At 32.4% G+C, this 25,373-nt stretch overlaps 14 non-coding genes across 14 annotated transcripts; all 14 read right to left on the bottom strand.

Moving 5' to 3' along the window:
- Window positions 1-3,262: 3,262 nt before the first annotated feature.
- TRNAN-GUU lies at window positions 3,263-3,335 on the bottom strand. Its single transcript has one exon. It is a non-coding gene; the product is annotated as a tRNA-Asn (tRNA).
- Window positions 3,336-6,542: 3,207 nt separating this feature from the next.
- Window positions 6,543-6,616, bottom strand: TRNAN-GUU. Its single transcript has one exon. It is a non-coding gene; the product is annotated as a tRNA-Asn (tRNA).
- Window positions 6,617-8,322: 1,706 nt separating this feature from the next.
- On the bottom strand, window positions 8,323-8,396 carry TRNAN-GUU. The gene has a single exon. It is a non-coding gene; the product is annotated as a tRNA-Asn (tRNA).
- Window positions 8,397-9,594: 1,198 nt separating this feature from the next.
- TRNAN-GUU lies at window positions 9,595-9,668 on the bottom strand. The gene has a single exon. It is a non-coding gene; the product is annotated as a tRNA-Asn (tRNA).
- Window positions 9,669-11,434: 1,766 nt separating this feature from the next.
- Window positions 11,435-11,508, bottom strand: TRNAN-GUU. Its single transcript has one exon. It is a non-coding gene; the product is annotated as a tRNA-Asn (tRNA).
- A 2,459-nt stretch (window positions 11,509-13,967) lies between these two features.
- TRNAN-GUU lies at window positions 13,968-14,041 on the bottom strand. Its single transcript has one exon. It is a non-coding gene; the product is annotated as a tRNA-Asn (tRNA).
- Window positions 14,042-14,857: 816 nt separating this feature from the next.
- Window positions 14,858-14,931, bottom strand: TRNAN-AUU. Its single transcript has one exon. It is a non-coding gene; the product is annotated as a tRNA-Asn (tRNA).
- Window positions 14,932-16,755: 1,824 nt separating this feature from the next.
- Window positions 16,756-16,829, bottom strand: TRNAN-GUU. Its single transcript has one exon. It is a non-coding gene; the product is annotated as a tRNA-Asn (tRNA).
- Window positions 16,830-17,425: 596 nt separating this feature from the next.
- TRNAN-AUU lies at window positions 17,426-17,499 on the bottom strand. The gene has a single exon. It is a non-coding gene; the product is annotated as a tRNA-Asn (tRNA).
- A 994-nt stretch (window positions 17,500-18,493) lies between these two features.
- TRNAN-GUU lies at window positions 18,494-18,567 on the bottom strand. The gene has a single exon. It is a non-coding gene; the product is annotated as a tRNA-Asn (tRNA).
- A 147-nt stretch (window positions 18,568-18,714) lies between these two features.
- On the bottom strand, window positions 18,715-18,788 carry TRNAN-AUU. Its single transcript has one exon. It is a non-coding gene; the product is annotated as a tRNA-Asn (tRNA).
- A 3,426-nt stretch (window positions 18,789-22,214) lies between these two features.
- On the bottom strand, window positions 22,215-22,287 carry TRNAN-GUU. Its single transcript has one exon. It is a non-coding gene; the product is annotated as a tRNA-Asn (tRNA).
- A 139-nt stretch (window positions 22,288-22,426) lies between these two features.
- TRNAN-GUU lies at window positions 22,427-22,499 on the bottom strand. Its single transcript has one exon. It is a non-coding gene; the product is annotated as a tRNA-Asn (tRNA).
- Window positions 22,500-22,631: 132 nt separating this feature from the next.
- Window positions 22,632-22,705, bottom strand: TRNAN-GUU. Its single transcript has one exon. It is a non-coding gene; the product is annotated as a tRNA-Asn (tRNA).
- Between the last annotated feature and the right edge of the window lie 2,668 nt (window positions 22,706-25,373).

The following is a 25,373-nucleotide window of genomic DNA, read 5'->3' as shown; positions in this document are numbered from 1 at the left end:
GAGTAACCTTACAAACCCTCAAGAATTATACCCCAAATTCTTGAGAACACTCTCTCCCAAAGAGAACAATACAAATTTACAAACTTACAAGGAAATCTTCACAAGGTCGATTCTTTGCACAATTCTAGAACAAGAAAAGAACACTCAAGAATGAATACAATTGAGCACAATAAGTGTTCTTGAAAGCAAAATGAATATTGAATGAAAAATAGGCTTGAAATGCTCAAACTTGAGGTTTGATGCTTTCTCTTTGATTCTCTCTTGATTATAGTTGCTTGATGTTTCTTATTATTGATCAATGGCTTCTAAGCTTGCTTAAATACACCTTGAATCACTTCTGAACGTTGGAGATCATTAATGAAGAAAATATAGCCGTTTTAGTGTGAAATTAATTAATAAACAGCTTGGAGCGTGGGGGGAATCGGTACCCCATAAGGGAATCGATTCCCTAAGTGTAAAATTCAAATATTTTGACCGTTGAACAGTGGGGGGAATCGGTAACCCTTGGGGGGAATCGGTTCCCTCCGAGCATACTGGAATTCTTAGAGCCAAACCATTAAGGGGGAATCGAATCCCTCTGAGCAATCTGGAATTTTTTGCTTTGAAACGGTTCGAAATACTTTGTAAAATTATTTTGAAATTGTTTTAAGATTAAAACTTAATTTTACACTTGATTAAGGATTAAAAATGACTTTTGAAAGATTTAGAGTAATGTTTTGTTATTCGAATAATTATATCGAATATACTTAGAAAATCTTTTTGGAAAATCTTAAAATTCATTTAACTTAATTTGTTATATCGAAATATCAAAATGTTTTCAACACAACTCAATGGTTCTTTGATCAGATTTTATCGTATCTCAATCAACAAGTTAACGTCCAGCTCAGACGACCGCCAATTGTTTGACGGAAAAGGACGAGTTTGAAATATATGAGCAGACGATTAACCATTTTATAACTTTTAATAATCGAGAGACTCAACAAAACAACACCATATAATCATGAGACCATTTTGTAACTTTTAATAGTCGAGAGACTCAATAAAACAATTCTTTATAATCGGATCATTTTGTAACTTTTAATAGCTGAGACTCAACAAGCATGACTTATAGAGACGGGGGACCATTTGTGTACTTGACTCGAATATTTAATCCATTGAGAAACAGACAGTCCGACCTTAAGTATAAAATGGTGGAATTTAAGGTGTGGAGCCATTTGAAACCACATTAGTCAAATTATGAGGAATCCAAGCCATTGATACAACATGTCGTTTTTTTGGGGTCAAAGTCAAATTATGAGGACTGGATTTTGTAGATTATTATATTTTAAATTAAAAATAATATCTAATGTAGGTAATGGATTATAATTATATATATATATATATAGTCTTAAAGACTCATTTATCCCTAAAGCATATAATTTTTACTATTTTACCCCTAAATTATTTTTTAGGCATTTTGCCCCTAAACTATTAGAAACTATTTTCATTGTCCTACCTTTTTTGATAACGTGAAAAGATTTCAGCCAATCAGAGTGCATCACTTGGTAATTTTGACCAATTGATTTTAATAAAAATGTTATATGATGTTGAGCTTCGTAGATTTTATTTTTTATTCGGTTAGTCCCTAACAATTTATTAAAATCAAATTAACCCTATTTTTTAAATTTAATCTAATATCATTTTATAATATTATTTACAATATTTTTATTTATTTATTTAATATTTAATTTCACCCGATAAGAATATGACGCATATCAATATCAATATCTATAGAAGGAAAAATATAAAACAAAAATGTTAACTAAAGGAATGAACTTGAGACTCGTGGAAAAATAACTCAACACTTAATCTAGTCCCGTTCATTAACAAGAACAACTTGTGACGTGTCACATGACCTTAAATGTGAGGGTCCCACATTTTGAAAAGAACTACTAACCCAAAAAATATTATTTTTATTGTTGTACTAGTGAAGAAAATTCAGTGAAGAAAACTTAATTTTATATGTTTGAAATTTTTTATTTTGTAAGAAATAATTATAATATGATAAATTTTTTATATTTTACAATCTAGTTATTAAACATATTTTAGGGTCTCATTTTAAAAAGCAACACAAATCCCCACGTCTTTTTAAATTATATCATAGATAAATATATTTTACAATCTAGTCTTATTATAACATATTTTACAATCTAGTCATTTTAGGGTCTCAACCACCTGGTCAAACCTTAAATTAGGTTATATTATAGATAAAAATATTAAAGATAAATAGGATTGCAATTAATTAATATTAATACATTTTTAAATTATATTAATATTGATGTAGTTAATGAGCAAACATTTATGGACAATAAGAAAAGCACTACATGATATAGGCATTGCTAAGGCGGAAAGGGAACATTAACAATGTTGCAGTTACCACTAAACGGCAAATGCCTTTCCTATAACCAGCCTGAAACCAAAACCATGTCCCATTCCTGCTCTACTCTGCAGCACAGCACTAAAAGAGTTCAATGGTCTGCTGCAACATTTCAACTACTTCAACTTCTGAAGATCTGATGACGGCCTACCCCATGATGCATCTACATCCGACTGCTCCAACCCAAAGATGGGCGGGGCTTCATCGGAACACTTTGGTTGAACTTGATCTCTTCATTGCTCCGGCTAGACCATTTGTTCCCATCAGATGAATTCCGATTGTTATCTTCATCCCACATGCTTGGTTGTTGAACCATTGCCTCCCTGATCAGAAACTAGTCATGAGGGAAACGACATGTTTGAAAAAAGCGTGAAAAAAGACTAGATTAGTAAAACAACGCTAGAAAGGGCTTAAACCTTCGACCTTGTGGTTAAGAGCCACACACTCTAACCAACTGAGCTAATAGGCCATTAAACCTTTCTTAAATAACTGCATAAATTGGTAATATTTTGAAAGTAAATGGGAAATGGACAATTCGAGTTAAACAACGCTAGAAGGAGGGCTTAAACCTCTGACCTTGGGGGTTAAAAACCACAAACTCTAACCAACTGAGCTATTCTAACTAGTTTGGTCTTCAAGCTCCAACCAATATAGTCATTTGACACTTTTTCCAATTAAGCTAATAGGCCATTGAAAATTTTCCTTATATAACTATATAATTGGTATTTTTGAAAGTAAATGGGAAATGAACAATTTAAATTAAACAAGCTAGAAGGGGGCTTGAACCTTCGACTATAAATTGGTAATATTTTGAAAGTAATGGGAAATGAACAATTTAAATTACAAAGCTAAAAGAAGGGCTTGAACCTTCGACCTTGTGGTTAACAACCACACACTTTAACCACTGAGCTATTCCAGCTAGATGAAGCTTAAGCTCCAACCAGTATTGTCAGTTTGACACTTTACCAAATGTGCTAATAGGCCATTTGAAATTTTCCTTTATATAACAGTATAAATTGTAATATTTTTAATTAAATGGGAAATGGACAATCAGAGTAAAAACAATGCTATAAGAAGGGCTTTGAACCTCTGACCTTGAGGTTAACAACCAAATGTTCTAACCAATTGGCGTTATTCAACTAGTTGGACTTTCAAGCTCCAACCAGTATTGTCATTTGACACTTTTACCACTGAGCTAATAGGCCATTGAAAATTTTCTTATATAACGTATAAATTGTTATTATTTTGAAAATAAAGGGGAAATGGAAATTCCGAGCTAAAACAATGCTTAAGAAGGCTTGATCCTCCGACCATATGGTTAACAACCAAAAGCTCTAACCACTAAGCTATTCCATCTAGTTTGGACATTAAGCTCAACCTTGTATTATCAGTTTGACACTTTTCCAATAGAGCTAATAGGTGTTGAAAATTTTCTTTATATAATTGTATAAATTGGTAATATTTTTGAAAGTAAATGGGAATGGACAATTCAAATTAAAAAAATACTATAAGGAGGGCTTGAACCTCTAACCTTGTGGTTAACAACCACACTCTAACCACCTGAGCTATTCTAGCTAGTTGGACCTTTAAGCTCCAACCAGTATTGTCAGTTTGACACTTTTACCAATTGAGCTAATAGGCCGTTGAAAATTTCTTTATATAATTGTATAAATTGATATTATTTTGAACTCCAACCAGTATTGTCAGTGACACTTTTACCAAATGTGCTAATAAGCCATTGAAAATTTCCTTTATATAACTGTAAAATTGGTAATATTTTTGAAAGTAAATCGGAAATGGACAATCCAAGTTAAACAACACTATAAGGAGGGCTTGAACCTCCAACCATGTGGTTAACAACCAAACGCTCTAACCAATTAAGCCATTCCAGCAAGTTGAACCTTCAAGCTCCAACCAGTGTTGTCAGTTTGACACTTTTACAAACTAAGCTAATAGGCAATTGAAAATTTTCTTTATATAATTGTATAAATTGGTATTATTTAGAAAGAAAATGGGAAATGGACAATATGAGCTAAAACAACACTAGAATGAGGGCTTGAAGCTCCGACCTTGTGGTTAATAGCAACACGCTCAAACCAATTGAGTTATTCCAGCTAATTGATCCTTTAAGCTCAAACATGTACTATCAGTTTGAAAATTTTACCAAGAGATAATAGGCCATTAAAAATTTTCTTTATAAAATTGTATAAATTGGTAATATTTTGAAAGTAAATGGGAAAATGACAATTCAAATTAAAACAATGCTAGAATGATGGCTTGAACCTTTGGCCTTGTGGTTAACAGCCACACACTCTAACCAACTAAGCTATTCCAGCTAGTTGGACCTTTAAGCTCCAACCAGTATTGTCAGTTTGACACTTTTACCAACCAAGCTAATAGGCCATTGAAAATTTTCATTATATAACTGTATAAATTGGAAATATTTTGAAAGTAAATGAGAAATGGACAATTCAAATTAAAACAACGCTAGAAGGAGGGCTTAAACCTCCGACCATGTGGTTAACAACCAAACACTCTAGCCAACTGAGTTATTCCAGCTAGCTGGACCTTCAAACTCCAACCAGTATTATTAGTTTGACACTTTTACCAACTGAGTTAATAGGCCATTGAAAGTTTTCTTTATATAATTGTATAAATTGGTAATATTTTGAAAGTAAATGGGAAATGAACAATCCAACTTAAAACAACGCTAGAAGGAGGGCATAAACCTCCGACCTTGTGGTTAACAGCCACACAATCTAACCAACTAAGCTATTCAGCTAATTGGACCATTAAATATAATTGTATAAATTGGTATTATTTTGAAAGTAAATGAGAAATGGTCAATCCGATCTAAAACAACGCTAGAAGAAGGGTTGAACCTCCGACCTTGTGGTTAACAACCACACGGTCTAACCAAATAAGCTATTCTAGCTAGTTGGACCTTTAATCTCCAACAAATATTGTTAGTTTGACACTTTGACCAACTGAGCTAATACGCCGTTGAAAATTTTCATTATATAACTGTATAAATTGGTAATATTTTGAAAGTTAATGGGAAATGGACAATTCAAATTAAAACAACGCTAGAATGAGGGCTTGAAACTCTGACCTTGTGGTTAATAGCTACATGCTCTAACCAACTGAGTTATTCCAGCTAATTGGACCTTTAATCTCTAGCCAATATTGTTAGTTTGACACTTTTACCACCTTAGTGAATAGGCCGTTGAAAATTTTCATTATATAACTGTATAAATTGCTAATATTTTGAAAGTTAATGGGAAATGAACAATTCAAATTAAAACAACACTAAAAGGAGGGCTTAAACATCCGACCTTGTGGTTAACAGCAACACGCTCTAACCAACTAAGCTAATAGGCCATTCAAAATTTTCATTATATAACTGTATAAATTAGCAATATTTTGAAAGTAAATGGGAAATGGACAATTCAAAATAAAACAACGCTAGAAGGAGGCCTTGAACCTCCCGACCTTGTGGTTAACAGCCACACGCTCTAACCAACTGAGCTATTCCAGTTTCTTTGACCTTTTTAAGCTCCACCCAGTATTATCAGTTTGACAATTTTACCAATAGAGCTAATAGGCCATTGAAATGTTTCTTTACATAATTGTATAAATTGGTAATATTTTAAAAGTAAATGGGAAATGGACAATCCAAGTTAAAACAACTCTAGAAGGAGGGCTTGAACCTCCGAGTTAACATCCAAACGCTCTAACCAATTGAGCTATTCCAACTAGTTGGACCTTCAAGCTCCAACCAGTATTGTCAGTTTGACACTTTTACCAACTGAGCTAATAGACAATTGAAAATTTTATTTATATAATTGTATAAATTGGTAATATTTTGAAAGAAAATGGAAAATGGACAATCCAAGCTAAAACAACACTAGCAGGAGGGCTTAAACCTCTGACCTTGGGGTTAACAGCAATACGCTCAAACCAACTGAGCTATTCCAACTAATTGCTCCTTTAAGCTCAAACATGTACTATCAGTTTCAAAATTTTACCAAGAGCTAATAGGCCATTGAAAATTTTCTTTATATAATTGTATAAATAGGTAATATTTTGAAAGTAAATGGAAAATGGACAGTTCAAAATAAAACAACGCTAGAAGGAGGGCTTGAACCTCTGACCTTGTTGTTAACAACCACATGCTCTAACCAACTGAGCTATTCCAGCTAATTGAACCTTTAAGCTTCAACCAGTATTATCAGTTTGGAAATTTTACCAAAAGAGCTAATAGCCCGTTGATTTTTTTAATATAATTATATAAATTGATATTATTTTGAAAGTAAAAGAGAAATGGTCAATCTGAGCTAAAACAATGCTAGAATGAGGGATTCAACCTCCGACCTTGTGGTTAACAGCCACACGTTCTAACCAACTGAGTTATTCTAACTAGTTGGACCTTTAAGCTCCAACCTGTATTATCAGTTTGACAATTTTACCAACAAAACTAATAGGCATTTGAATTTTTTTTTATAAAATTTTATAAATTGGTAATATTTTTAAAGTAAATGGGAAATGGGCAATTCAAATTAAAATAACACTAGAAAAAGGGCTTAAACCACTGACCTTGTGGTTAATGTCACACGCTCTAACCAACTAAGTTATTCTAGCTGGTTAGACCTTTAAGCTCCAACCAGTATTGTCAGTTTGACACTTTTAACAAATGTGCTAGTAGGCCTTTTAAAATTTTCTTTATATAACTGTATAAATTTGGATTATTTTGAAAGTAAATGGGAAATGTATAATCAGAGTTAAAACATCGCTAGAATGAGGGCTTTGAACCTCGGACCTTACGGTTAAAAGCCAAATTCTCTAACCAATTGGACTTATTCCTAGTAGTTGGACCATCAAGCTCCAACCAGTATTGTTAGTTTGACACTTTTACCAATTGAGCTAATAGGCAATTGAAACTTTTCTTTATATAATTTTATAAATTGGAATTATTTTGAAAGTAAATGGGAAATGGTCAATTCGAGCTAAAACAATGCTAGAATGAGGGATTGAACCTCAGACCTTGTGGTTAACAACCACATGCTCTAACCATCTTAGTTATTCCAGCTAGTTGGACCTTTAAACTCCAACTAATATTATCAGTTTGAAAATTTTACTAACAGAGTTAATAGTCTATTATAATTTTTTTAATATAATTATATAAATTGGTAATATTTTGAAAGTAAATGAGAAATTAACAATCCGAGCTAAAACAATGTTAGATGTAGGGCTTGAACCTCTGAACTTGTGGTTAACAGCCACACGGTCTAATCAACTGAGCTATTCTAACTAGTTGGACCTTTAAGCTCCAACCAGTATTATTAGTTTGACAATTTTACCAACAGAGCTATTAGGCCATTGAAAATTTTCTTTATATAATTGTATAAATTGGTAATATTTTGAAAGTAAATGGGAAATGGACTATTCAAATTAAAACAACACTAGAAGAAGGTCTTGAACCTCTGACCTTGTGGTTAATGCCACACGCTCTAACCAATAGAGCTATTCCAGTTTGTTGGACCTTTAACTTCAAACCAGTATTGTCAGTTTGACACTTTTAACAAATGTGCTAATAGGCCTTTGAAAATTTTATTTATATAACTGTATAAATTGGTATTGTTTCGAAAGTAAATGGCAAATGGATAACCAAAGATAAAACATCGCTCAAGCAGGGCTTTGAACCTCGGACCTTACGGTTAAAAGCTAAATGCTCTAACCAATTGGAGTTATTCCTACTAGATGGACCTTCAAGCTCCAACCAGTATTGTCAGTTTGACACTTTTACCAATTGAGATAATAGGCAATTGAAAATTTTCTTAATATAACTGAATAAATTGGAATTATTTTGAAATTAAATGGGAAATGGTCAATTCGAGCAAAAACAACGCTAGAAGGAGGGCTTGAACCTCCTACGTTGTGGTTAACAGCCACACGCTCTAACCAACTGAGCTATTCTAACTAGTTGAACCTTTAAGCGCCAAATATCATTATCAATTTGAAATTTTACCAAGAGCTAGTTGGCCATTGAAAATTTTCTTTATATAATTGTATAAATTGGTAATATTTTGAAAGTAAATGGGAAATGGACAATTCAAATTAAAATAACACTAGAAGAAGGGCAAAAAACCTCTGACCTTATGGTTAATGTCACATGCTCTAACCAAGTAAGCTATTCTAGCTAGTTGGACCTTTAAGCTCAACCAGAATTATCAGTTTGACACTTTTAACAAATGTGCTAATAGGCCTTTTAAAATTTCTTTATATAACTGTATAAATTGGTTATTTTAAAAGTAAATGGAAATGCACAATCAGAGTTAAAACATCGCTAGAAGGAGGCCTTTGAAACCTCGGATCTTACGGTTAAAAGCCAAATGCAACCAAGTAAGCTATTCTAGCTAGTTGGACCTTTAAGCTCAACCAGAATTATCAGTTTGACTTTTAACAATGATAATAGGCCTTTTAAAATTTCTTTATATAACTGTATAAATTGGTATTATTTTAAAAGTAAATGGGAAATGCACAATCAGAGTTAAAACATCGCTAGAAGGAGGCCTTTGAACCTCGGATCTTACGGTTAAAAGCCAAATGCTCTAACCAATTAGACATATTCCTACTAGTTGGACCTTAAAGCTCCAACCAGTATTGTTTGACACTTTTACCAATTGAGCTAAGAGGCAATTGAAACATTTCTTTATATAACTGCATAAATTGGTATTATTTTGAAAGTAAATGGGAAATGGTCAATCCAAGCTAAAACAACGCTAGAAGGAGGGCTTGAACCTCAGACCTTGTGGTTAACAACCACACTCTCTAACCATCTGAGTTATTCTATCTAGTTGGACCTTTAAGCTCCAACCAGTATTTGTTTATATAATTATATAAATTGGTAATATTTTGAAAGTAAATGAGAAATGAACAATCCGAGCTAAAACAATGCTAGAAGGAGGGCTTGAACCTCCAAACATATGGTTAACAGCCACACGGTCTAATCAACTAAGCTATTCTAACTAGTTGGACCTTTAAGCTCCAACCAATATTATCAGTTTGGCAATTTTACCAACAGAGCTATTAGGCCATTGAAAATTTTCTTTATATAATTGTATAAATTGGTAATATTTTGAAAGTAAATGGGAAATGGACAATCCAAGTTAAAACAACGCTAGAAGGAGGGCTTGAACCTCCAACTTTGTGGTTAACATCCACACGCTCTAACCAACTGAGCTATTCCAGCTAATTGAACCTTTAGGCTTAAACCAGTATTATCAGTTTGAAAATATTACCAAAAGAGCTAATAGCCCATTGAATTTTTTTTATATAATTATATAAATTGATATTATTTTTAAAGTAAAAGAGAAATGGTCAATCTGAGCTAAAACAACGCTAGAAGGAGGGCTTGAACCTCTGACCTTGTGGTTAACTGCCACACATTCTAACCAACTGAGCTATTCTAACTAGTTGGACCTTTAAGCTCCAACCAGTATTATCAGTTTCACAATTTTACCAACAACTAATAGGCCATTGAAAATTTTCTGTATAAAATTATAAATTGGTAATATTTTGAAAGTAATGGAAAATGGACAATTCAAATTAAAATTACACTAAAAGAAGGGTTTAAACCTCTGACGTTATGGTTAATGTCATACGCTCTAACCAACTAAGCTATTCTAGCTAGTTGGACCTTTAAGCTCCAACTAGAATTGTCAGTTTGACACTTTTAACAAATGTGCTAATAGGCCTTTTAAAATTTTCTTTATATAACTGTATAAATTGGTATTCAAATTAAAAACACTAAAAGAAGGGTTTAAACCTCTGACGTTATGGTTAATGTCACGCTCTTAACCAACTAAGCTCTAGCTAGTTGGACCTTAAGCTCCAACTAGATTTCAGTTTGACACTTTTAAACAAATGCTAATAGGCCTTTTAAATTTTCTTATATAACTGTATAAATTGGTATATTTTGAAAGTAAAGGGAATGCACAATCAGAGTTAAAACATCGCTAGAAGAGGCTTTGAACCACGGACCTTACGGTTTAAAGCCCAATGCTCTAACCAAGTACAATTCCTACTAGTTGGCCATCAAGCTCCAACCAGTATTGTCAGTTTGACACTTTTACCAATTGAGCTAATAGGCAATTGAAACTTTTCTTTATATAATGTATAATTGGAATTATTTTGAAAGTAAATGGGAATGTTAAATACACGGTCTAATCAACTAAGCTATTCTAACTAGTTGGACCTTTAAGCTCCAACCAATATTATTGGTTTGACAATTTTACCAACAGAGCTATTAGGCCATTGAAATTTTCTTTATATAATTGTATAATTGGTAATATTTTGAAAATAAATGGGAAATGACAATTCAAATTAAAAAACTAGCAGAAGGGCTTGAACCTCTGACCTTGTGGTTAATGCCACACGCTCTAACCAACTGAGCTATTCCAGCTAGTTGGACCTTTAAGCTCAAACCAATATTGTCAGTTTGACACTTTTAACAAATGTGCTAATAGGCCTTTGAATTTTTTTTATATAACTGTATAAATTGGTATTGGTTTGAAAGTAAATGGGAAATGGATAATCAAAGTTAAAACATCGCTAAAGCTCTAACCAATTGGAGTTATTCCTAGTAGATGGACCTTTAAGCTTCAACCAGTATTGTTAGTTTGATACTTTTACCAATTGAGCTAATAGGCAATTGAATATTTTCTTAATATAACTGAATAAATTGGAATTATTTTGAAATTAAATGGGAAATGGCCAATCCGAGCTAAAACAACGCTAGAAGAAGGACTTGAACCTCCGATCTTGTGGTTAATAGCCACACGGTCTAATCAACTAAGCTATTCTAACTAGTTGGACCTTTAAGCTCCAACCAATATTATCAGTTTGGCAAATTTTACCAACAGAGCTATTAGGCCATTGAAAATTTTCTTTATATAATTGTATAAATTGGTAATATTTTGAAAGTAAATGGGAAATGGACAATCCAAGTTAAAACAACGCTAGAAGGAGGGCTTGAACCTCCGACCTTGTGGTTAACAGCCACACGCTCTAACCAACTGAGCTATTCCAGCTAATTGAACCTTTAGGCTTCAACCAGTATTATCAGTTTGAAAATTTTACCAAAAGAGCTAATAGCCCATTGATTTTTTTATATAATTATATAAATTGATATTAGTTTTAAAGTAAAAGAGAAATAGTCAATCTGAGCTAAAACAACGCTAGAAGGAGGGCTTGAACCTCTGACCTTGTGGTTAACTGCCACACATTCTAACCAACTGAGCTATTCTAACTAGTTGGACCTTTAAGCTCCAACCAGTATTATCAGTTTCACAATTTTACCAACAGAACTAATAGGCCATTGAAAATTTTCTGTATAAAATTTTATAAATTGGTAATATTTTGAAAGTAAATGGAAAATGGACAATTCAAATTAAAATTACACTAAAAGAAGGGTTTAAACCTCTGACGTTATGGTTAATGTCATACGCTCTAACCAACTAAGCTATTCTAGCTAGTTGGACCTTTAAGCTCCAACTAGAATTGTCAGTTTGACACTTTTAACAAATGTGCTAATAGGCCTTTTAAAATTTTCTTTATATAACTGTATAAATTGGTATAATTTTGAAAGTAAATGGGAAATGCACAATCAGAGTTAAAACATCGCTAGAAGGAGGGCTTTGAACCACGGACCTTACGGTTAAAAGCCCAATGCTCTAACCAATTGTACATATTCCTACTAGTTGGACCATCAAGCTCCAACCAGTATTGTCAGTTTGACACTTTTACCAATTGAGCTAATAGGCAATTGAAACTTTTCTTTATATAACTGTATAAATTGGAATTATTTTGAAAGTAAATGGGAAATGTTAAATCTTAGCTAAAACAACGCTATAAGGAGGGCTTGAACCTCAGACCTTGTGGTTAATAGCCACACGCTCTAACCATCTGAGTTATTCCAGCTAGTGGGACCTTTAAGCTTCAACCAGTATTATCAGTTTGAAAATTTTACCAACAAATTTAATAGTCTATTATAATTTTTTTATATATTATAAATTGGTAATATTTTGAAATTAATGATAAATTAACAATCCGAGCTAAAACAATGCTAGAAGGAGGAGGGCTTGAACCTTCGAACTTGTGGTTACAGCAACGGTCTAATCAACTAGCTATTCTAACTAGTTGGACCTTTAAGCTCCAACCAATATTATTGGTTTGACAATTTACCAACAGAGCTATTAGGCCATTGAAAATTTTCTTTATATAATTGTATAAATTGGTAATTTTTGAAAATAAATGGGAAATGACAATTCAAATTAAAACAACACTAGCAGAAGGGCACGAACCTCTGACCTTGTGGTTAATGCCACACGCTCTAACCAACTGAGCTATTCCAGCTAGTTGGACCTTTAAGCTCAAACCAATATTGTCAGTTTGACACTTTTAACAAATGTGCTAATAGGCCTTTGAATTTTTTTTATATAACTGTATAAATTGGTATTGGTTTGAAAGTAAATGGGAAATGGATAATCAAAGTTAAAACATCGCTAAAGCTCTAACCAATTGGAGTTATTCCTAGTAGATGGACCTTTAAGCTTCAACCAGTATTGTTAGTTTGATACTTTTACCAATTGAGCTAATAGGCAATTGAATATTTTCTTAATATAACTGAATAAATTGGAATTATTTTGAAATTAAATGGGAAATGGCCAATCCGAGCTAAAACAACGCTAGAAAGAGGGCTTGAACCTCCGAACTTGTGGTTAATAGCCACACGGTCTAATCAACTAAGCTATTCTAACTAGTTGGACCTTTAAGCTCCAACCAATATTATCAGTTTGACAATTTTACCAACAGAGCTATTAGGCCATTGAAAATTTTCTTTATATAATTGTATAACTTGGTAATATTTTGAAAATAAATGGGAAATTGACAATTCAAATTAAAACAACACTAGCAGAAGGGCTTGAACCTCTGACCTTGTGGTTAATGCCACAGGCTCTAACCAACTGAGCTATTCTAGCTAGTTGGACCTTTAAGTTCAAACCAATATTCTAGCTATTCTAACTGTATAAATTGGTATTGGTTTGAAAGTAAATGGGAAATGGATAATCAAAGTTAAAACATCGCTAAAGCTCTAACCAATTGGAGTTATTCCTAGTAGATGGACCTTTAAGCTTCAACTAGTATTGTTAGTTTGATACTTTTACCAATTGAGCTAATAGGCAATTGAATATTTTCTTAATATAACTGAATAAATTGGAATTATTTTGAAATTAAATGGGAAATGGCCAATCCGAGCTAAAACAACGCTAGAAGAAGGACTTGAACCTCCGATCTTGTGGTTAATAGCCACACGGTCTAATCAACTAAGCTATTCTAACTAGTTGGACCTTTAAGCTCCAACCAATATTATCAGTTTGGTAATTTTACCAACAGAGCTATTAGGCCATTGAAAATTTTCTTTATATAATTGTATAAATTGGTAATATTTTGAAAGTAAATGGGAAATGGACAATCCAAGTTAAAACAACGCTAGAAGGAGGGCTTGAACCTCCGACCTTGTGGTTAACAGCCACACGCTCTAACCAACTGAGCTATTCCAGCTAATTGAACCTTTAGGCTTCAACCAGTATTATCAGTTTGAAAATTTTACCAAAAGAGCTAATAGCCCATTGATTTTTTTTATATAATTATATAAATTGATATTAGTTTTAAAGTAAAAGAGAAATAGTCAATCTGAGCTAAACCAACGCTAGAAGGAGGGCTTGAACCTCTGACCTTGTGGTTAACTGCCACACGTTCTAACCAACTGAGCTATTCTAACTAGTTGGACCTTTAAGCTCCAACCAGTATTATCAGTTTCACAATTTTACCAACAGAACTAATAGGCCATTGAAAATTTTCTGTATAAAATTTTATAAATTGGTAATATTTTGAAAGTAAATGGAAAATGGACAATTCAAATTAAAATTACACTAAAAGAAGGGTTTAAACCTCTGACGTTATGGTTAATGTCATACGCTCTAACCAACTAAGCTATTCTAGCTAGTTGGACCTTTAAGCTCCAACTAGAATTGTCAGTTTGACACTTTTAACAAATGTGCTAATAGACCTTTTAAAATTTTCTTTATATAACTGTATAAATTGGTATTATTTTGAAAGTAAATGGGAAATGCACAATCAGATTTAAAACATCGCTAGAAGGAGGGCTTTGAACCACGGACCTTACAATTAAAAGCCCAATGCTCTAACCAATTGGACATATTCCTACTAGTTGGACCATCAAGCTCCAACCAGTATTGTCAGTTTGACACTTTTACCAATTGAGCTAATAGGCAATTGAAACTTTTCTTTATATAACTGTATAAATTGGAATTATTTTGAAAGTAAATGGGAAATGGTAAATCTTAGCTAAAACAACGCTAGAAGGAGGGCTTGAACCTCAGACCTTGTGGTTAATAGCCACACGCTCTAACCATCTGAGTTATTCCAGCTAGTGGGACCTTTAAGCTTCAACCAGTATTATCAGTTTGAAAATTTTACCAACAAATTTAATAGTCTATTATAATTTTTTTATATAATTATATAAATTGGTAATATTTTGAAATTAAATGATAAATTAACAATCCGAGCTAAAACAATGCTAGAAGGAGGGCTTGAACCTTCGAACTTGTGGTTAACAGCAACACGGTCTAATCAACTAAGCTATTCTAACTAGTTGGACCTTTAAGCTCCAACCAATATTATTGGTTTGACAATTTTACCAACAGAGCTATTAGGCCATTGAAAATTTTCTTTATATAATTGTATAAATTGGTAATATTTTGAAAATAAATGGGAAATTGACAATTCAAATTAAAACAACACTAGCAGAAGGGCTTGAACCTCTGACCTTGTGGTTAATGCCACACGCTCTAACCAACTGAGCTATTCCAGCTAGTTGGACCTTTAAGCTCAAACCAATATTGTCAGTTTGACACTTTTAACAAATGTGCTAATAGGCCTTTGAATTTTTTTTATATAACTGTATAAATTGGTATTGGTTTGAAAGTAAATGGGAAATGGATAATCAAAGTTAAAACATCGCTAAAGCTCTAACCAATTGGAGTTATTCCTAGTAGATGGACCTTTAAGCTTCAACCAGTATTGTTAGTTTGATACTTTTACCAATTGAGCTAATAGGCAATTGAATATTTTCTTAATATAACTGAATAAATTGGAATTATTTTGAAATTAAATGGGAAATGGCCAATCCGAGCTAAAACAACGCTAGAAAGAGGGCTTGAACCTCCGAACTTGTGGTTAATAGCCACACGGTCTAATCAACTAAGCTATTCTAACTAGTTGGACCTTTAAGCTCCAACCAATATTATCAGTTTGACAATTTTACCAACAGAGCTATTAGGCCATTGAAAATTTTCTTTATATAATTGTAACTTGGTAATATTTTGAAAATAAATGGAAATTGACAATTCAAATTAAAACACACTAGCAGAAGGGCTTGAACCTCTGACCTTGTGGTAATGCAAGGCTCTAACCAACTGAGCTATTCTAGCTAGTTGGACCTTTAAGTTCAAACCAATATTCTCAGTTTGACACTTTTAACAAATGTGCTAATAGGCCTTTGAATTTTTTTATATAACTGTATAAATTGGTATTGGTTTGAAAGTAAATGGGAAATGGATAATAAAAGTTAAAACATCGCTAAAGCTCTAACCAATTGGAGTTATTCCTAGTAGATGGACCTTTAAGCTTCAACTAGTATTGTTAGTTTGATACTTTTACCAATTGAGCTAATAGGCAATTGAACTATTTTCTTATATAACTGAATAAATTGGAATTATTTTGAAATTAATGGGAAATGGCCAATCCGAGCTAAAACAACGCTAGAAGAAGGACTTGAACCTCCGATCTTGTGGTTAATAGCCACACGGTCTAATCAACTAAGCTATTCTAACTAGTTGGACCTTTAAGCTCCAACCAATATTATCAGTTTGGTAATTTTACCAACAGAGCTTAGGCCATTGAAATTTTTTATATAATTGTATAAATTGGTAATATTTTGAAAGTAAATGGGAAAATGGACAATCCAAGTTAAAACAACGCTAGAAGGAGGGCTTGAACCTCCTTGTGGTTAACAGCACACGCTCTAACCAACTGAGCTATTCCAGCTAATTGAACCTTTAGGCTTCAACCAGTATTATCAGTTTGAAAATTTTACCAAAAGAGCTAATAGCCCATTGATTTTTTTTATATAATTATATAAATTGATATTAGTTTTAAAGTAAAAGAGAAATAGTCAATCTGAGCTAAAACAACGCTAGAAGGAGGGCTTGAACCTCTGACCTTGTGGTTAACAGCCACACGTTCTAACCAACTGAGCTATTCTAACTAGTTGGACCTTTAAGCTCCAACCAGTATTATCAGTTTCACAATTTTACCAACAGAACTAATAGGCCATTGAAAATTTTCTGTATAAAATTTTATAAATTGGTAATATTTTGAAAGTAAATGGAAAATGGACAATTGAAATTAAAATAACACTAAAAGAAGGGTTTAAACCTCTAACCTTGTGGTTAATGTCATACGCTCTAACCAACTAAGCTATTCTAGCTAGTTGGACCTTTAAGCTCCAACCAGAATTGTCAGTTTGACACTTTTAACAAATGTGCTAATAGACCTTTTAAAATTTTCTTTATATAACTGTATAAATTGGTATTATTTTGAAAGTAAATGGGAAATGCACAATCAGATTTAAAACATCGCTAGAAGGAGGGCTTTGAACCACGGACCTTACAATTAAAAGCCCAATGCTCTAACCAATTGGACCTATTCCTACAAGTTGGACCAACAAGCTCCAACCAGTATTGTCAGTTTGACACTTTTACCAATTGAGCTAATAGGCAATTGAAACTTTTCTTTATATAACTGTATAAATTGGAATTATTTTGAAAGTAAATGGGAAATGGTAAATCTTAGCTAAAACAACGCTAGAAGGAGGGCTTGAACCTCAGACCTTGTGGTTAATAGCCACACGCTCTAACCATCTGAGTTATTCCAGCTAGTGGGACCTTTAAGCTCCAACCAGTATTATCAGTTTGAAAATTTTACCAACAAATTTAATAGTCTATTATAATTTTTTTATATAATTATATAATTGGTAATATTTTGAAATTAAATGAGAAATTAACAATCCGAGCTAAAACAATGCTAGAAGGAGGGCTTGAACCTTCAAACTTGTGGTTAACAGCAACACAGTCTAATCAACTAAGCTATTCTAACTAGTTGGACCTTTAAGCTCCAACCAATATTATCAGTTTGACAATTTTACCAACAGAGCTATTAGGCCATTGAAAATTTTCTTTATATAATTGTATAAATTGGTAATATTTTGAAAATAAATGGGAAATTGACAATTCAAATTAAAACAACACTAGCAAAAGGGCTTGAACCTCTGACCTTGTGGTTAATGCCACACGCTCTAACCAACTGAGCTATTCCAGCTAGTTGGACCTTTAAGCTCAAACCAATATTGTCAGTTTGACACTTTTAACAAATGTGCTAATAGGCCTTTGAATTTTTTTATATAACTGTATAAATTGGTATTGGTTTGAAAGTAAATGGGAAATGGATAATCAAAGTTAAAACATCGCTAAATCTCTAACCAATTGGAGTTATTCCTAGTAGATGGACCTTTAAGCTTCAACCAGTATTGTTAGTTTGATACTTTTACCAATTGAGCTAATAGGCAATTGAATATTTTCTTAATATAACTGAATAAATTGGAATTATTTTGAAATTAAATGGGAAATGGCCAATCCGAGCTAAAACAACGCTATATGGAGGACTTGAACCTCTGATCTTGTGGTTAATAGCCACACGGTCTAATCAACTAAGCTATTCTAACTAGTTGGACCTTTAAGCTCCAACCAATATTATCAGTTTGGCAATTTTACCAACAGAGCTATTAGGCCATTGAAAATTTTCTTTATATAATTGTATAAATTGGTAATATTTTGAAAGTAAATGGGAAATGGACAATCCAAGTTAAAACAACGCTAGAAGGAGGGCTTGAACCTCCGACCTTGTGGTTAACAGCCACACGCTCTAACCAACTGAGCTATTCCAGCTAATTGAACCTTTAGGCTTCAACCAGTATTATCAGTTTGAAAATTTTACCAAAAGAGCTAATAGCCCGTTGAATTTTTTTTATATAATTATATAAATTGATATTAGTTTTAAAGTAAAAGAGAAATGGTCAATCTGAGCTAAAACAATGCTAGAAGGAGGGCTTGAACCTCCGACCTTGTGGTTAATAGCCACACGTTCTAACCAACTGAGCTATTCTAACTAGTTGGACCTTTAAGCTCCAACCAATATTATCAGTTTGACAATTTTACCAACAGACTAATAGGCCATTGAAAATTTTCTGTATAAATTTTATAAATTGGTAATATTTTGAAATAAATGGAAATGGACAATTCAAATTAAAAACACTAAAAAGGGCTTGAACCTCTGACCTTGTGGTTAATGCCACACGCTCTAACCAACTAAGCTATTCAGCTAGTTGGACCTTTAAGCTCAACAATTTCAGTTTGACACTTTTAACAAATGTGCTAATAGGCCTTTTAAAATTTTTTTATATAATTGTATAAATTGGTATTATTTGAAAGTAAATGGGAAATGCATAATCAAGTTAAAACATCGCTAAATCTTACTAAGCCCAATGCTCTAACCAATTGGTTATTCCTACTAGATGGACCTAAGCTCAACCAGTATTGTAGTTTGACACTTTTACCAATTGAGCTAATAGGCAATTGAAATTTTCTTTATATAACTGTATAAATTGGAATTATTTTGAAAGTAAATGGGAAATGGCCAATCTTAGCTAAAACAACGCTAGAAGGAGGACTTGAACCTCAGACCTTGTGGTTAATAGCCACACGTCTAACCATAAGCTATTCCAGCTAGTGGACCTTTAAGCTCCAACCAGTATTATCAGTTTGCAATTTTACCAACAAATTTATAGTCATTATAATTTTTTTATATAATTGTATAAATTGGTAATATTTTGAAATTAAATGAGAAATGGACAATCCAAGCTAAAACAATGCTAGAAGGAGGGCTTGAACTTTCGACTTGTGGTTAACAGCCACATGGTCTAATCAACTGAGCTATTCCACTATTGGACCTTTAGGCTCAACCATATTATCAGTTTGAAATTTTACCAACAGAGCTTAGCCATTGAATTTTTTTATATAATTATATAAATTGGTATATTTGAAATAAAAGAGAAATGGTCAATTAAAAACAACTAGCAGAAGGGCTTGAACCTCGACCTTTGGTTAATGCCACACGCTCTAACCAACTGAGCTATTCAACAGTTGGACCTTTAAGCTCAAACCAGTATTATCAGTTTCACTTTTAACAAACTAATAGGCCATTAAAATTTTCTTATAAAATTTTATAAATTGGTATTATTTTGAAAGTAAATGGGAAATGCACAATTCAGAGTTAAAATCACTAAAATAAGGGTTTAAACCTGACCTTACAATTAATGTCAATGCTCTAACCAATTAACCTATTCTACTAGTTGGACCAAGCTCCAACCAGTATTGTCAGTTTGACACTTTTAACAATGAGCTAATAGGCAATTGAAATTTTCTTTATAACTGTATAAATTGGAATTATTTTGAAAGTAAATGGGAAATGCACAATCTGAGCTGGAAACATCGCTAGAAGGAGGGCTTGAACCAGACCTTGTGGTTAAAGCCCAACGCTCTAACCATTGTTATTCCAACTAGTTGGACCTTTAAGTTCTAACCAGTATTATCAGTTTGAAAATTTTACCAACAATTTAATAGCAATTGAAATTTTTTAATATATAAATTGGAATATTTTGAAATTAAATGGGAAATTAAATCTTAGCTAAAACAATGCTAGAAGGAGGGCTTGAACCTGAACTTGTGGTTAATAGCCACACGTCTAACCATCTGAGCTATTCACTAGTGGACCTTTAAGATCCAACCATATTATCAGTTTGAAATTTTACCAACAAATTTGGTCATTAAATTTTTTTATATAATTGTATAAATTGGTAATATTTTGAAATAAATGGAAATTAACAATCCGAGCTAAAACAATGCTAGAAAGGGCTTGAACTCGACTTGTGGTTAACAGCACTGGTGGTTGGACCTTTAAATCAATCGCTAAAGCTCTAACTAGTTGGACCTTTAAGCTCAACCATATTATCAGTTTGACTTTTACCAACAGAGCTTTTAGGCCATTGAAAATTTTCTTAATATAACTGAATAAATTGGAATATTTTGAAATAAATGGGAAATGAATCCGAGCTAAAACAACGCTAGAAGGGCTTGAACCTCCGACCTTTTGGTTAATGCCACACGCTCTAACCATCTAAGCTATTCCAACATTGGTCCTTTAAGCTCCGACCATTATTATCAGTTGGAAAATTTTACCAAAGAGCTAATAGCCATTAAAATTTTTTATATAATTGTATAAATTGTATTATTTTGAAAGTAAATGGAAATGCACAATCCGAGCTAAAACATCTAGAAGGAGGGCTTGAACCTCCGACTTACAATAAAGCCCAATGCTCTAACCAACTGAGCTATTCTACTTGGAACCTTTAAGCTCCAACCAGCATTATCATTTGACATTTTACCAAGAGCTATAGGCAATTGAAATTTCTTTATATAATGTATAAATTGGTAATATTTTGAAAGTAAATGGGAAATGGAATCAAGTTAAACAACGCTAGAAGGAGGGCTTGAACCTCGACCTTGTGGTTAATCCACACGCTCTAACCACTAAGCTATTCCACTAGTTGGACCTTTAAGCTAACCAGTATTATCAGTTTGAAATTTTACCAAAATTTAATAGCCATTGAAATGTTTCTTTAAATAATTATATAAATTGAAATATTTTGAAATAAATGGGAAATTCGATCCGAGCTAAAACAATGCTAGAAGGAGGGCTTGAACCTTTGAACCTTGTGGTTAACAGCCATACGTCTAATCAACTAAGTTATTCAGCTAGTTGGACCTTTAGATCCAACCATATTATCAGTTTGACAATTTTACCAACAGAGTTTGGCCATTAAATTTTTTTATATAATTGTATAAATTGGTAATATTTTGAAAATAAATGAGAAATGACAATCGAGCTAAAACAATGCTAGGAGGGCTTGAACCTCGACTTGTGGTTAAGCCACACGCTCTAATCAACTGAGCTATTCTAACTAGTTGGACTTTAAGATCAATCAATATTATCATTTGACATTTACAAAGAGCTATAGGCCTTTGAAATTTTTTTATATAATTGTATAAATTGGTATTTTTGAAAGTAAATGGGAAATGGATAATCAAAGTTAAAACATCGCTCCAAGCTCTAACCAATTAAGCTATTCCTAGTAGTTGGACCTTTAAGCTCACACCAGTATTGTCAGTTTGACACTTTTACAATGTGCTAATAGGCCTTTGAAAATTTTCTTAATATAACTGATAAATTGGAATTGTTTTGAAAGTAAATGGAAATGGATAATCAGTTAAAACAACGCTAAACAGGACTTGAACCTCGACCTTGAGGTTAAAAGCCAACGCTCTAACCATCTGGAGTTATTACAGCTAATGGTCCTAAGCTCCAACCATTATTGTCAGTTTACAAAGAGCTAATAGGCAATTGAAAATTTTTTATATAATTGAATAAATTGAATTATTTTGAAATTAAATGGAAACGGTCAATCCGAGCTAAAAAACGCTAGAAGGAGGCTTGAACCTCCGACCTTGTGGTTAACAGCCACACGCTCTAACCAACTGAGCTATTCTAACTAGTTGAACCTTTAAGCCAACCAGCATTATCAATTTGAAATTTTACCAAGAGCTATAGAACATTGAATGTTTTTTATATAATTGTATAAATTGGTATATTTTGAAAGTAAATAGGAAATGGACAATCTGAGTTAAAACACGCTAGAAGGAGGGCTTGAACCTCCGACTTGTGGTTAACAGCCACACACTCTAACCAACTAAGCTATTCTAACTTTGACCTTTAAGCTCCAACCAACATTATTAGTTTGAAATTTTACCAAGAGCTAATAGGCCATTGAAATTTCTTTACATAATTATAAATTGAAATATTTTGAAAAATGGGAAATGGATTCAAATTAAAACAACGCTAGAAGGAGGGCTTGAACCTCAGACCTTGTGGTTAACAGCCACACGCTCTAACCAACTGAGCTATTCCAACTAGTTGGACCTTTAAGTTCCAACCAGTGTTGTCAATTTGAAACTTTTATCAACAGAGCTAATAGGGCATTGAAAATTTTCCTTATATAACTGTATAAATTGGTAATATTTTGAAAGTAAATGGGAAATGGACAATTCAAATTAAAACAATGCTAGAAGGAGGGCTAAAACCTCCGACCTTGTGGTTAATAGCCACACGCTCTAACCAACTGAGCTACTAGTATTGTCAGTTTGAAACTTTTATCAATAGAGCTAATAGGGCATTGAAAATTTTCTTTAGATAATTGTATAAATTGGTAATATTTTGAAAGTAAATGGGAAATGGACAACTCAAATTAAAACAACACTAGAAGGAGGGCTTGAACCTCTGTCCTTGTGGTTAATGCCACACGCTCTAACCAACTCAGTTATTCCAGCTAGTTAGACCTTTAAGCTCCAACTAGTTTTGTCAGTTTGAGACTTTTACCAACTGAGCTAATATGCCATTCAAAAGTTTCTTTATATAATTGTATAAATTGGTATTATTTTGAAAGTAAATGGGAAATGGACAATCCAAGTTAAAACAATGCTAGAAGGAGGGCTTGAAATTCCGACCTTGTGGTTAATAGCCACACGCTCTAACCAACTGAGCTATTGCATCTAGTTGGACCATTAAGCTCCAACCAGTATTGTCAGTTTGAAACTTTTATCAACAGAGCTAATAGGATTAAAATTTTTCTTTATATAATTGTATAGTTTAAAATGTTTAATTTAAAATTGATATTAATCATGTTAATGTTATAACTTATATTATAAATTTTGAACTACAGTATTCAATAAAAATAATTAAAATAAAAATAATTCATATATTTTATTTTTAATAAAAATAAAAATTATTAACTAAATTTAAAAAAAAACTTTATTTAATGATTGTATATAACTAATAAATTATAATTATAAAAAAATATTAAATATAGTTTATAAATATAAAAAATTTCAACCCGAATTTTCTTTTAATCTTGTAAAAATTGAATTTTAAAATATGTTTATACTATATTCATTTAATATTTAATTATAAGATTTGTTTCAGTGGTTAAGTGCTCTTTAGTACTATATTTGGCCTAAGTTTAAAACTCATTATGTTAATTTTTCATTCATATTTTTTCTGGCATTAATTACACAATAAGTTATATATGTTATTGTGTAAAGTAAAATTCAAAGGCTGGGTTGGTTCAATTGTCGGAATGGTCCTTAAGCTTTTTGGGACTATTTTGGAGATTAATCCAACTTAATATTGGAAAATATTGGATTTTAAAATGAAGAACAAATAAATAGGTTTGGAGTCATCATCGACCTTTGGGTTTGGTAGATCGAATACCTAAAAATATATTTTAAAATTATTTTAAGAAAAATAAATTTAAAAGATAAAAAATGATTTACGTTTAACCAGAAATTTGTTTTAAAAAGGGTTCAGGAGTTAATTACGTGTGGGGAATGATTAGCACCTCCACAATGCCCGAAATCGGTACCTAAGCGATTATACGTCATCTAAATATTGAAATTGGCAAATTGAAATATACATTTAAATTATGATCCTTTTTAGAAAAAAATATAAGGGTTGCTATTTTGCACGAACAATTCTCGAAATACCTTCCTTGTCAGTTAAGGTGTCATTTCTATGGATTCCCCATACAAAATAATATTGCCCAAGATTATAGATAAAATACATATATTAAATATATTAAAAAATTCATTCGAATATAAAATGTATCATTTTGTTAGAACAATTCTTGGAAACACATCATTGTCAGTTAAGACGCGTTTCTATAAATTCCTCGAGTAAAATAACATTTGAAAATATTACAACTAGTGAGTAATTAACAAATATATGAATGTTAGATTAAAATAATAAAGATAGTGACTTTAAGGATTAAATCATAAAACCAACAAGAAATCAAGACAACTATTGCAAATATTTTACAAATTAAGCACTACAATCGTAAATAGACCAACTTCAATCATTCAGGACCAAAATGAACATATTTAAAGTTTCGAGCAATAAATTAAAATAAATAAAATTCAGTAACTCAAAGTGACCAAATTATAACACGCGAAAAGTAATAGGGCCAAATCAGAAGCATATAAATCTCGAGTGAGGACTAGGGGTGTAAACGAGCCGAGTCGAGCTCGAGTATTGCTGAGCTCGACTCGACTCGAAAACTCTAAAATTGAGCTCGACTCGACTCGAAAACTCACGAGTTTAAAATTTTCAAGCTCGACTCAAACTCGAAATCATGAACTGAAGCTCGTGAGCAGCTCGGAATTAAAAAAAAATTATTAAACTCAACTCGATTGAAGCCTCAAACTCAAACTCTAACTTGAACCTTAAATACATAAAAATATTACTGTATTTTTTATTAAAAAAATCAATACATAAATATTAATATTATTAATAATTTATTTAAAAAATAAAATATTAATATATTATAACTTCGAGCTGCTCACGAGCTTTTTTAGTCGAATATCAAGTAGCTCGTTTCAGCTCGTTAAGAACTCGAGTTGAGCTCGAGCTGGAGTTGAGTCCATTCGAGTCGAGTATTTATCGAGCCTTGATCGAGTCGATCTCGAGTAGCTCGCGGTCTATCTCGTCTCATTTACACCCCTAGTGAGGACCAAACATGCAGATAAAC

The sequence above is a fragment of the Hibiscus syriacus genome, unplaced genomic scaffold (genome assembly GCF_006381635.1).
Source record: "Hibiscus syriacus cultivar Baekdansim isolate YM2019G1 unplaced genomic scaffold, ASM638163v2 tig00110987_pilon, whole genome shotgun sequence".
Classification (NCBI taxonomy): Eukaryota; Viridiplantae; Streptophyta; class Magnoliopsida; order Malvales; family Malvaceae; genus Hibiscus; species Hibiscus syriacus.
Note: the sequence above shows the minus strand (reverse complement) of the source record. Positions and strands in the feature narration are given on the sequence as shown.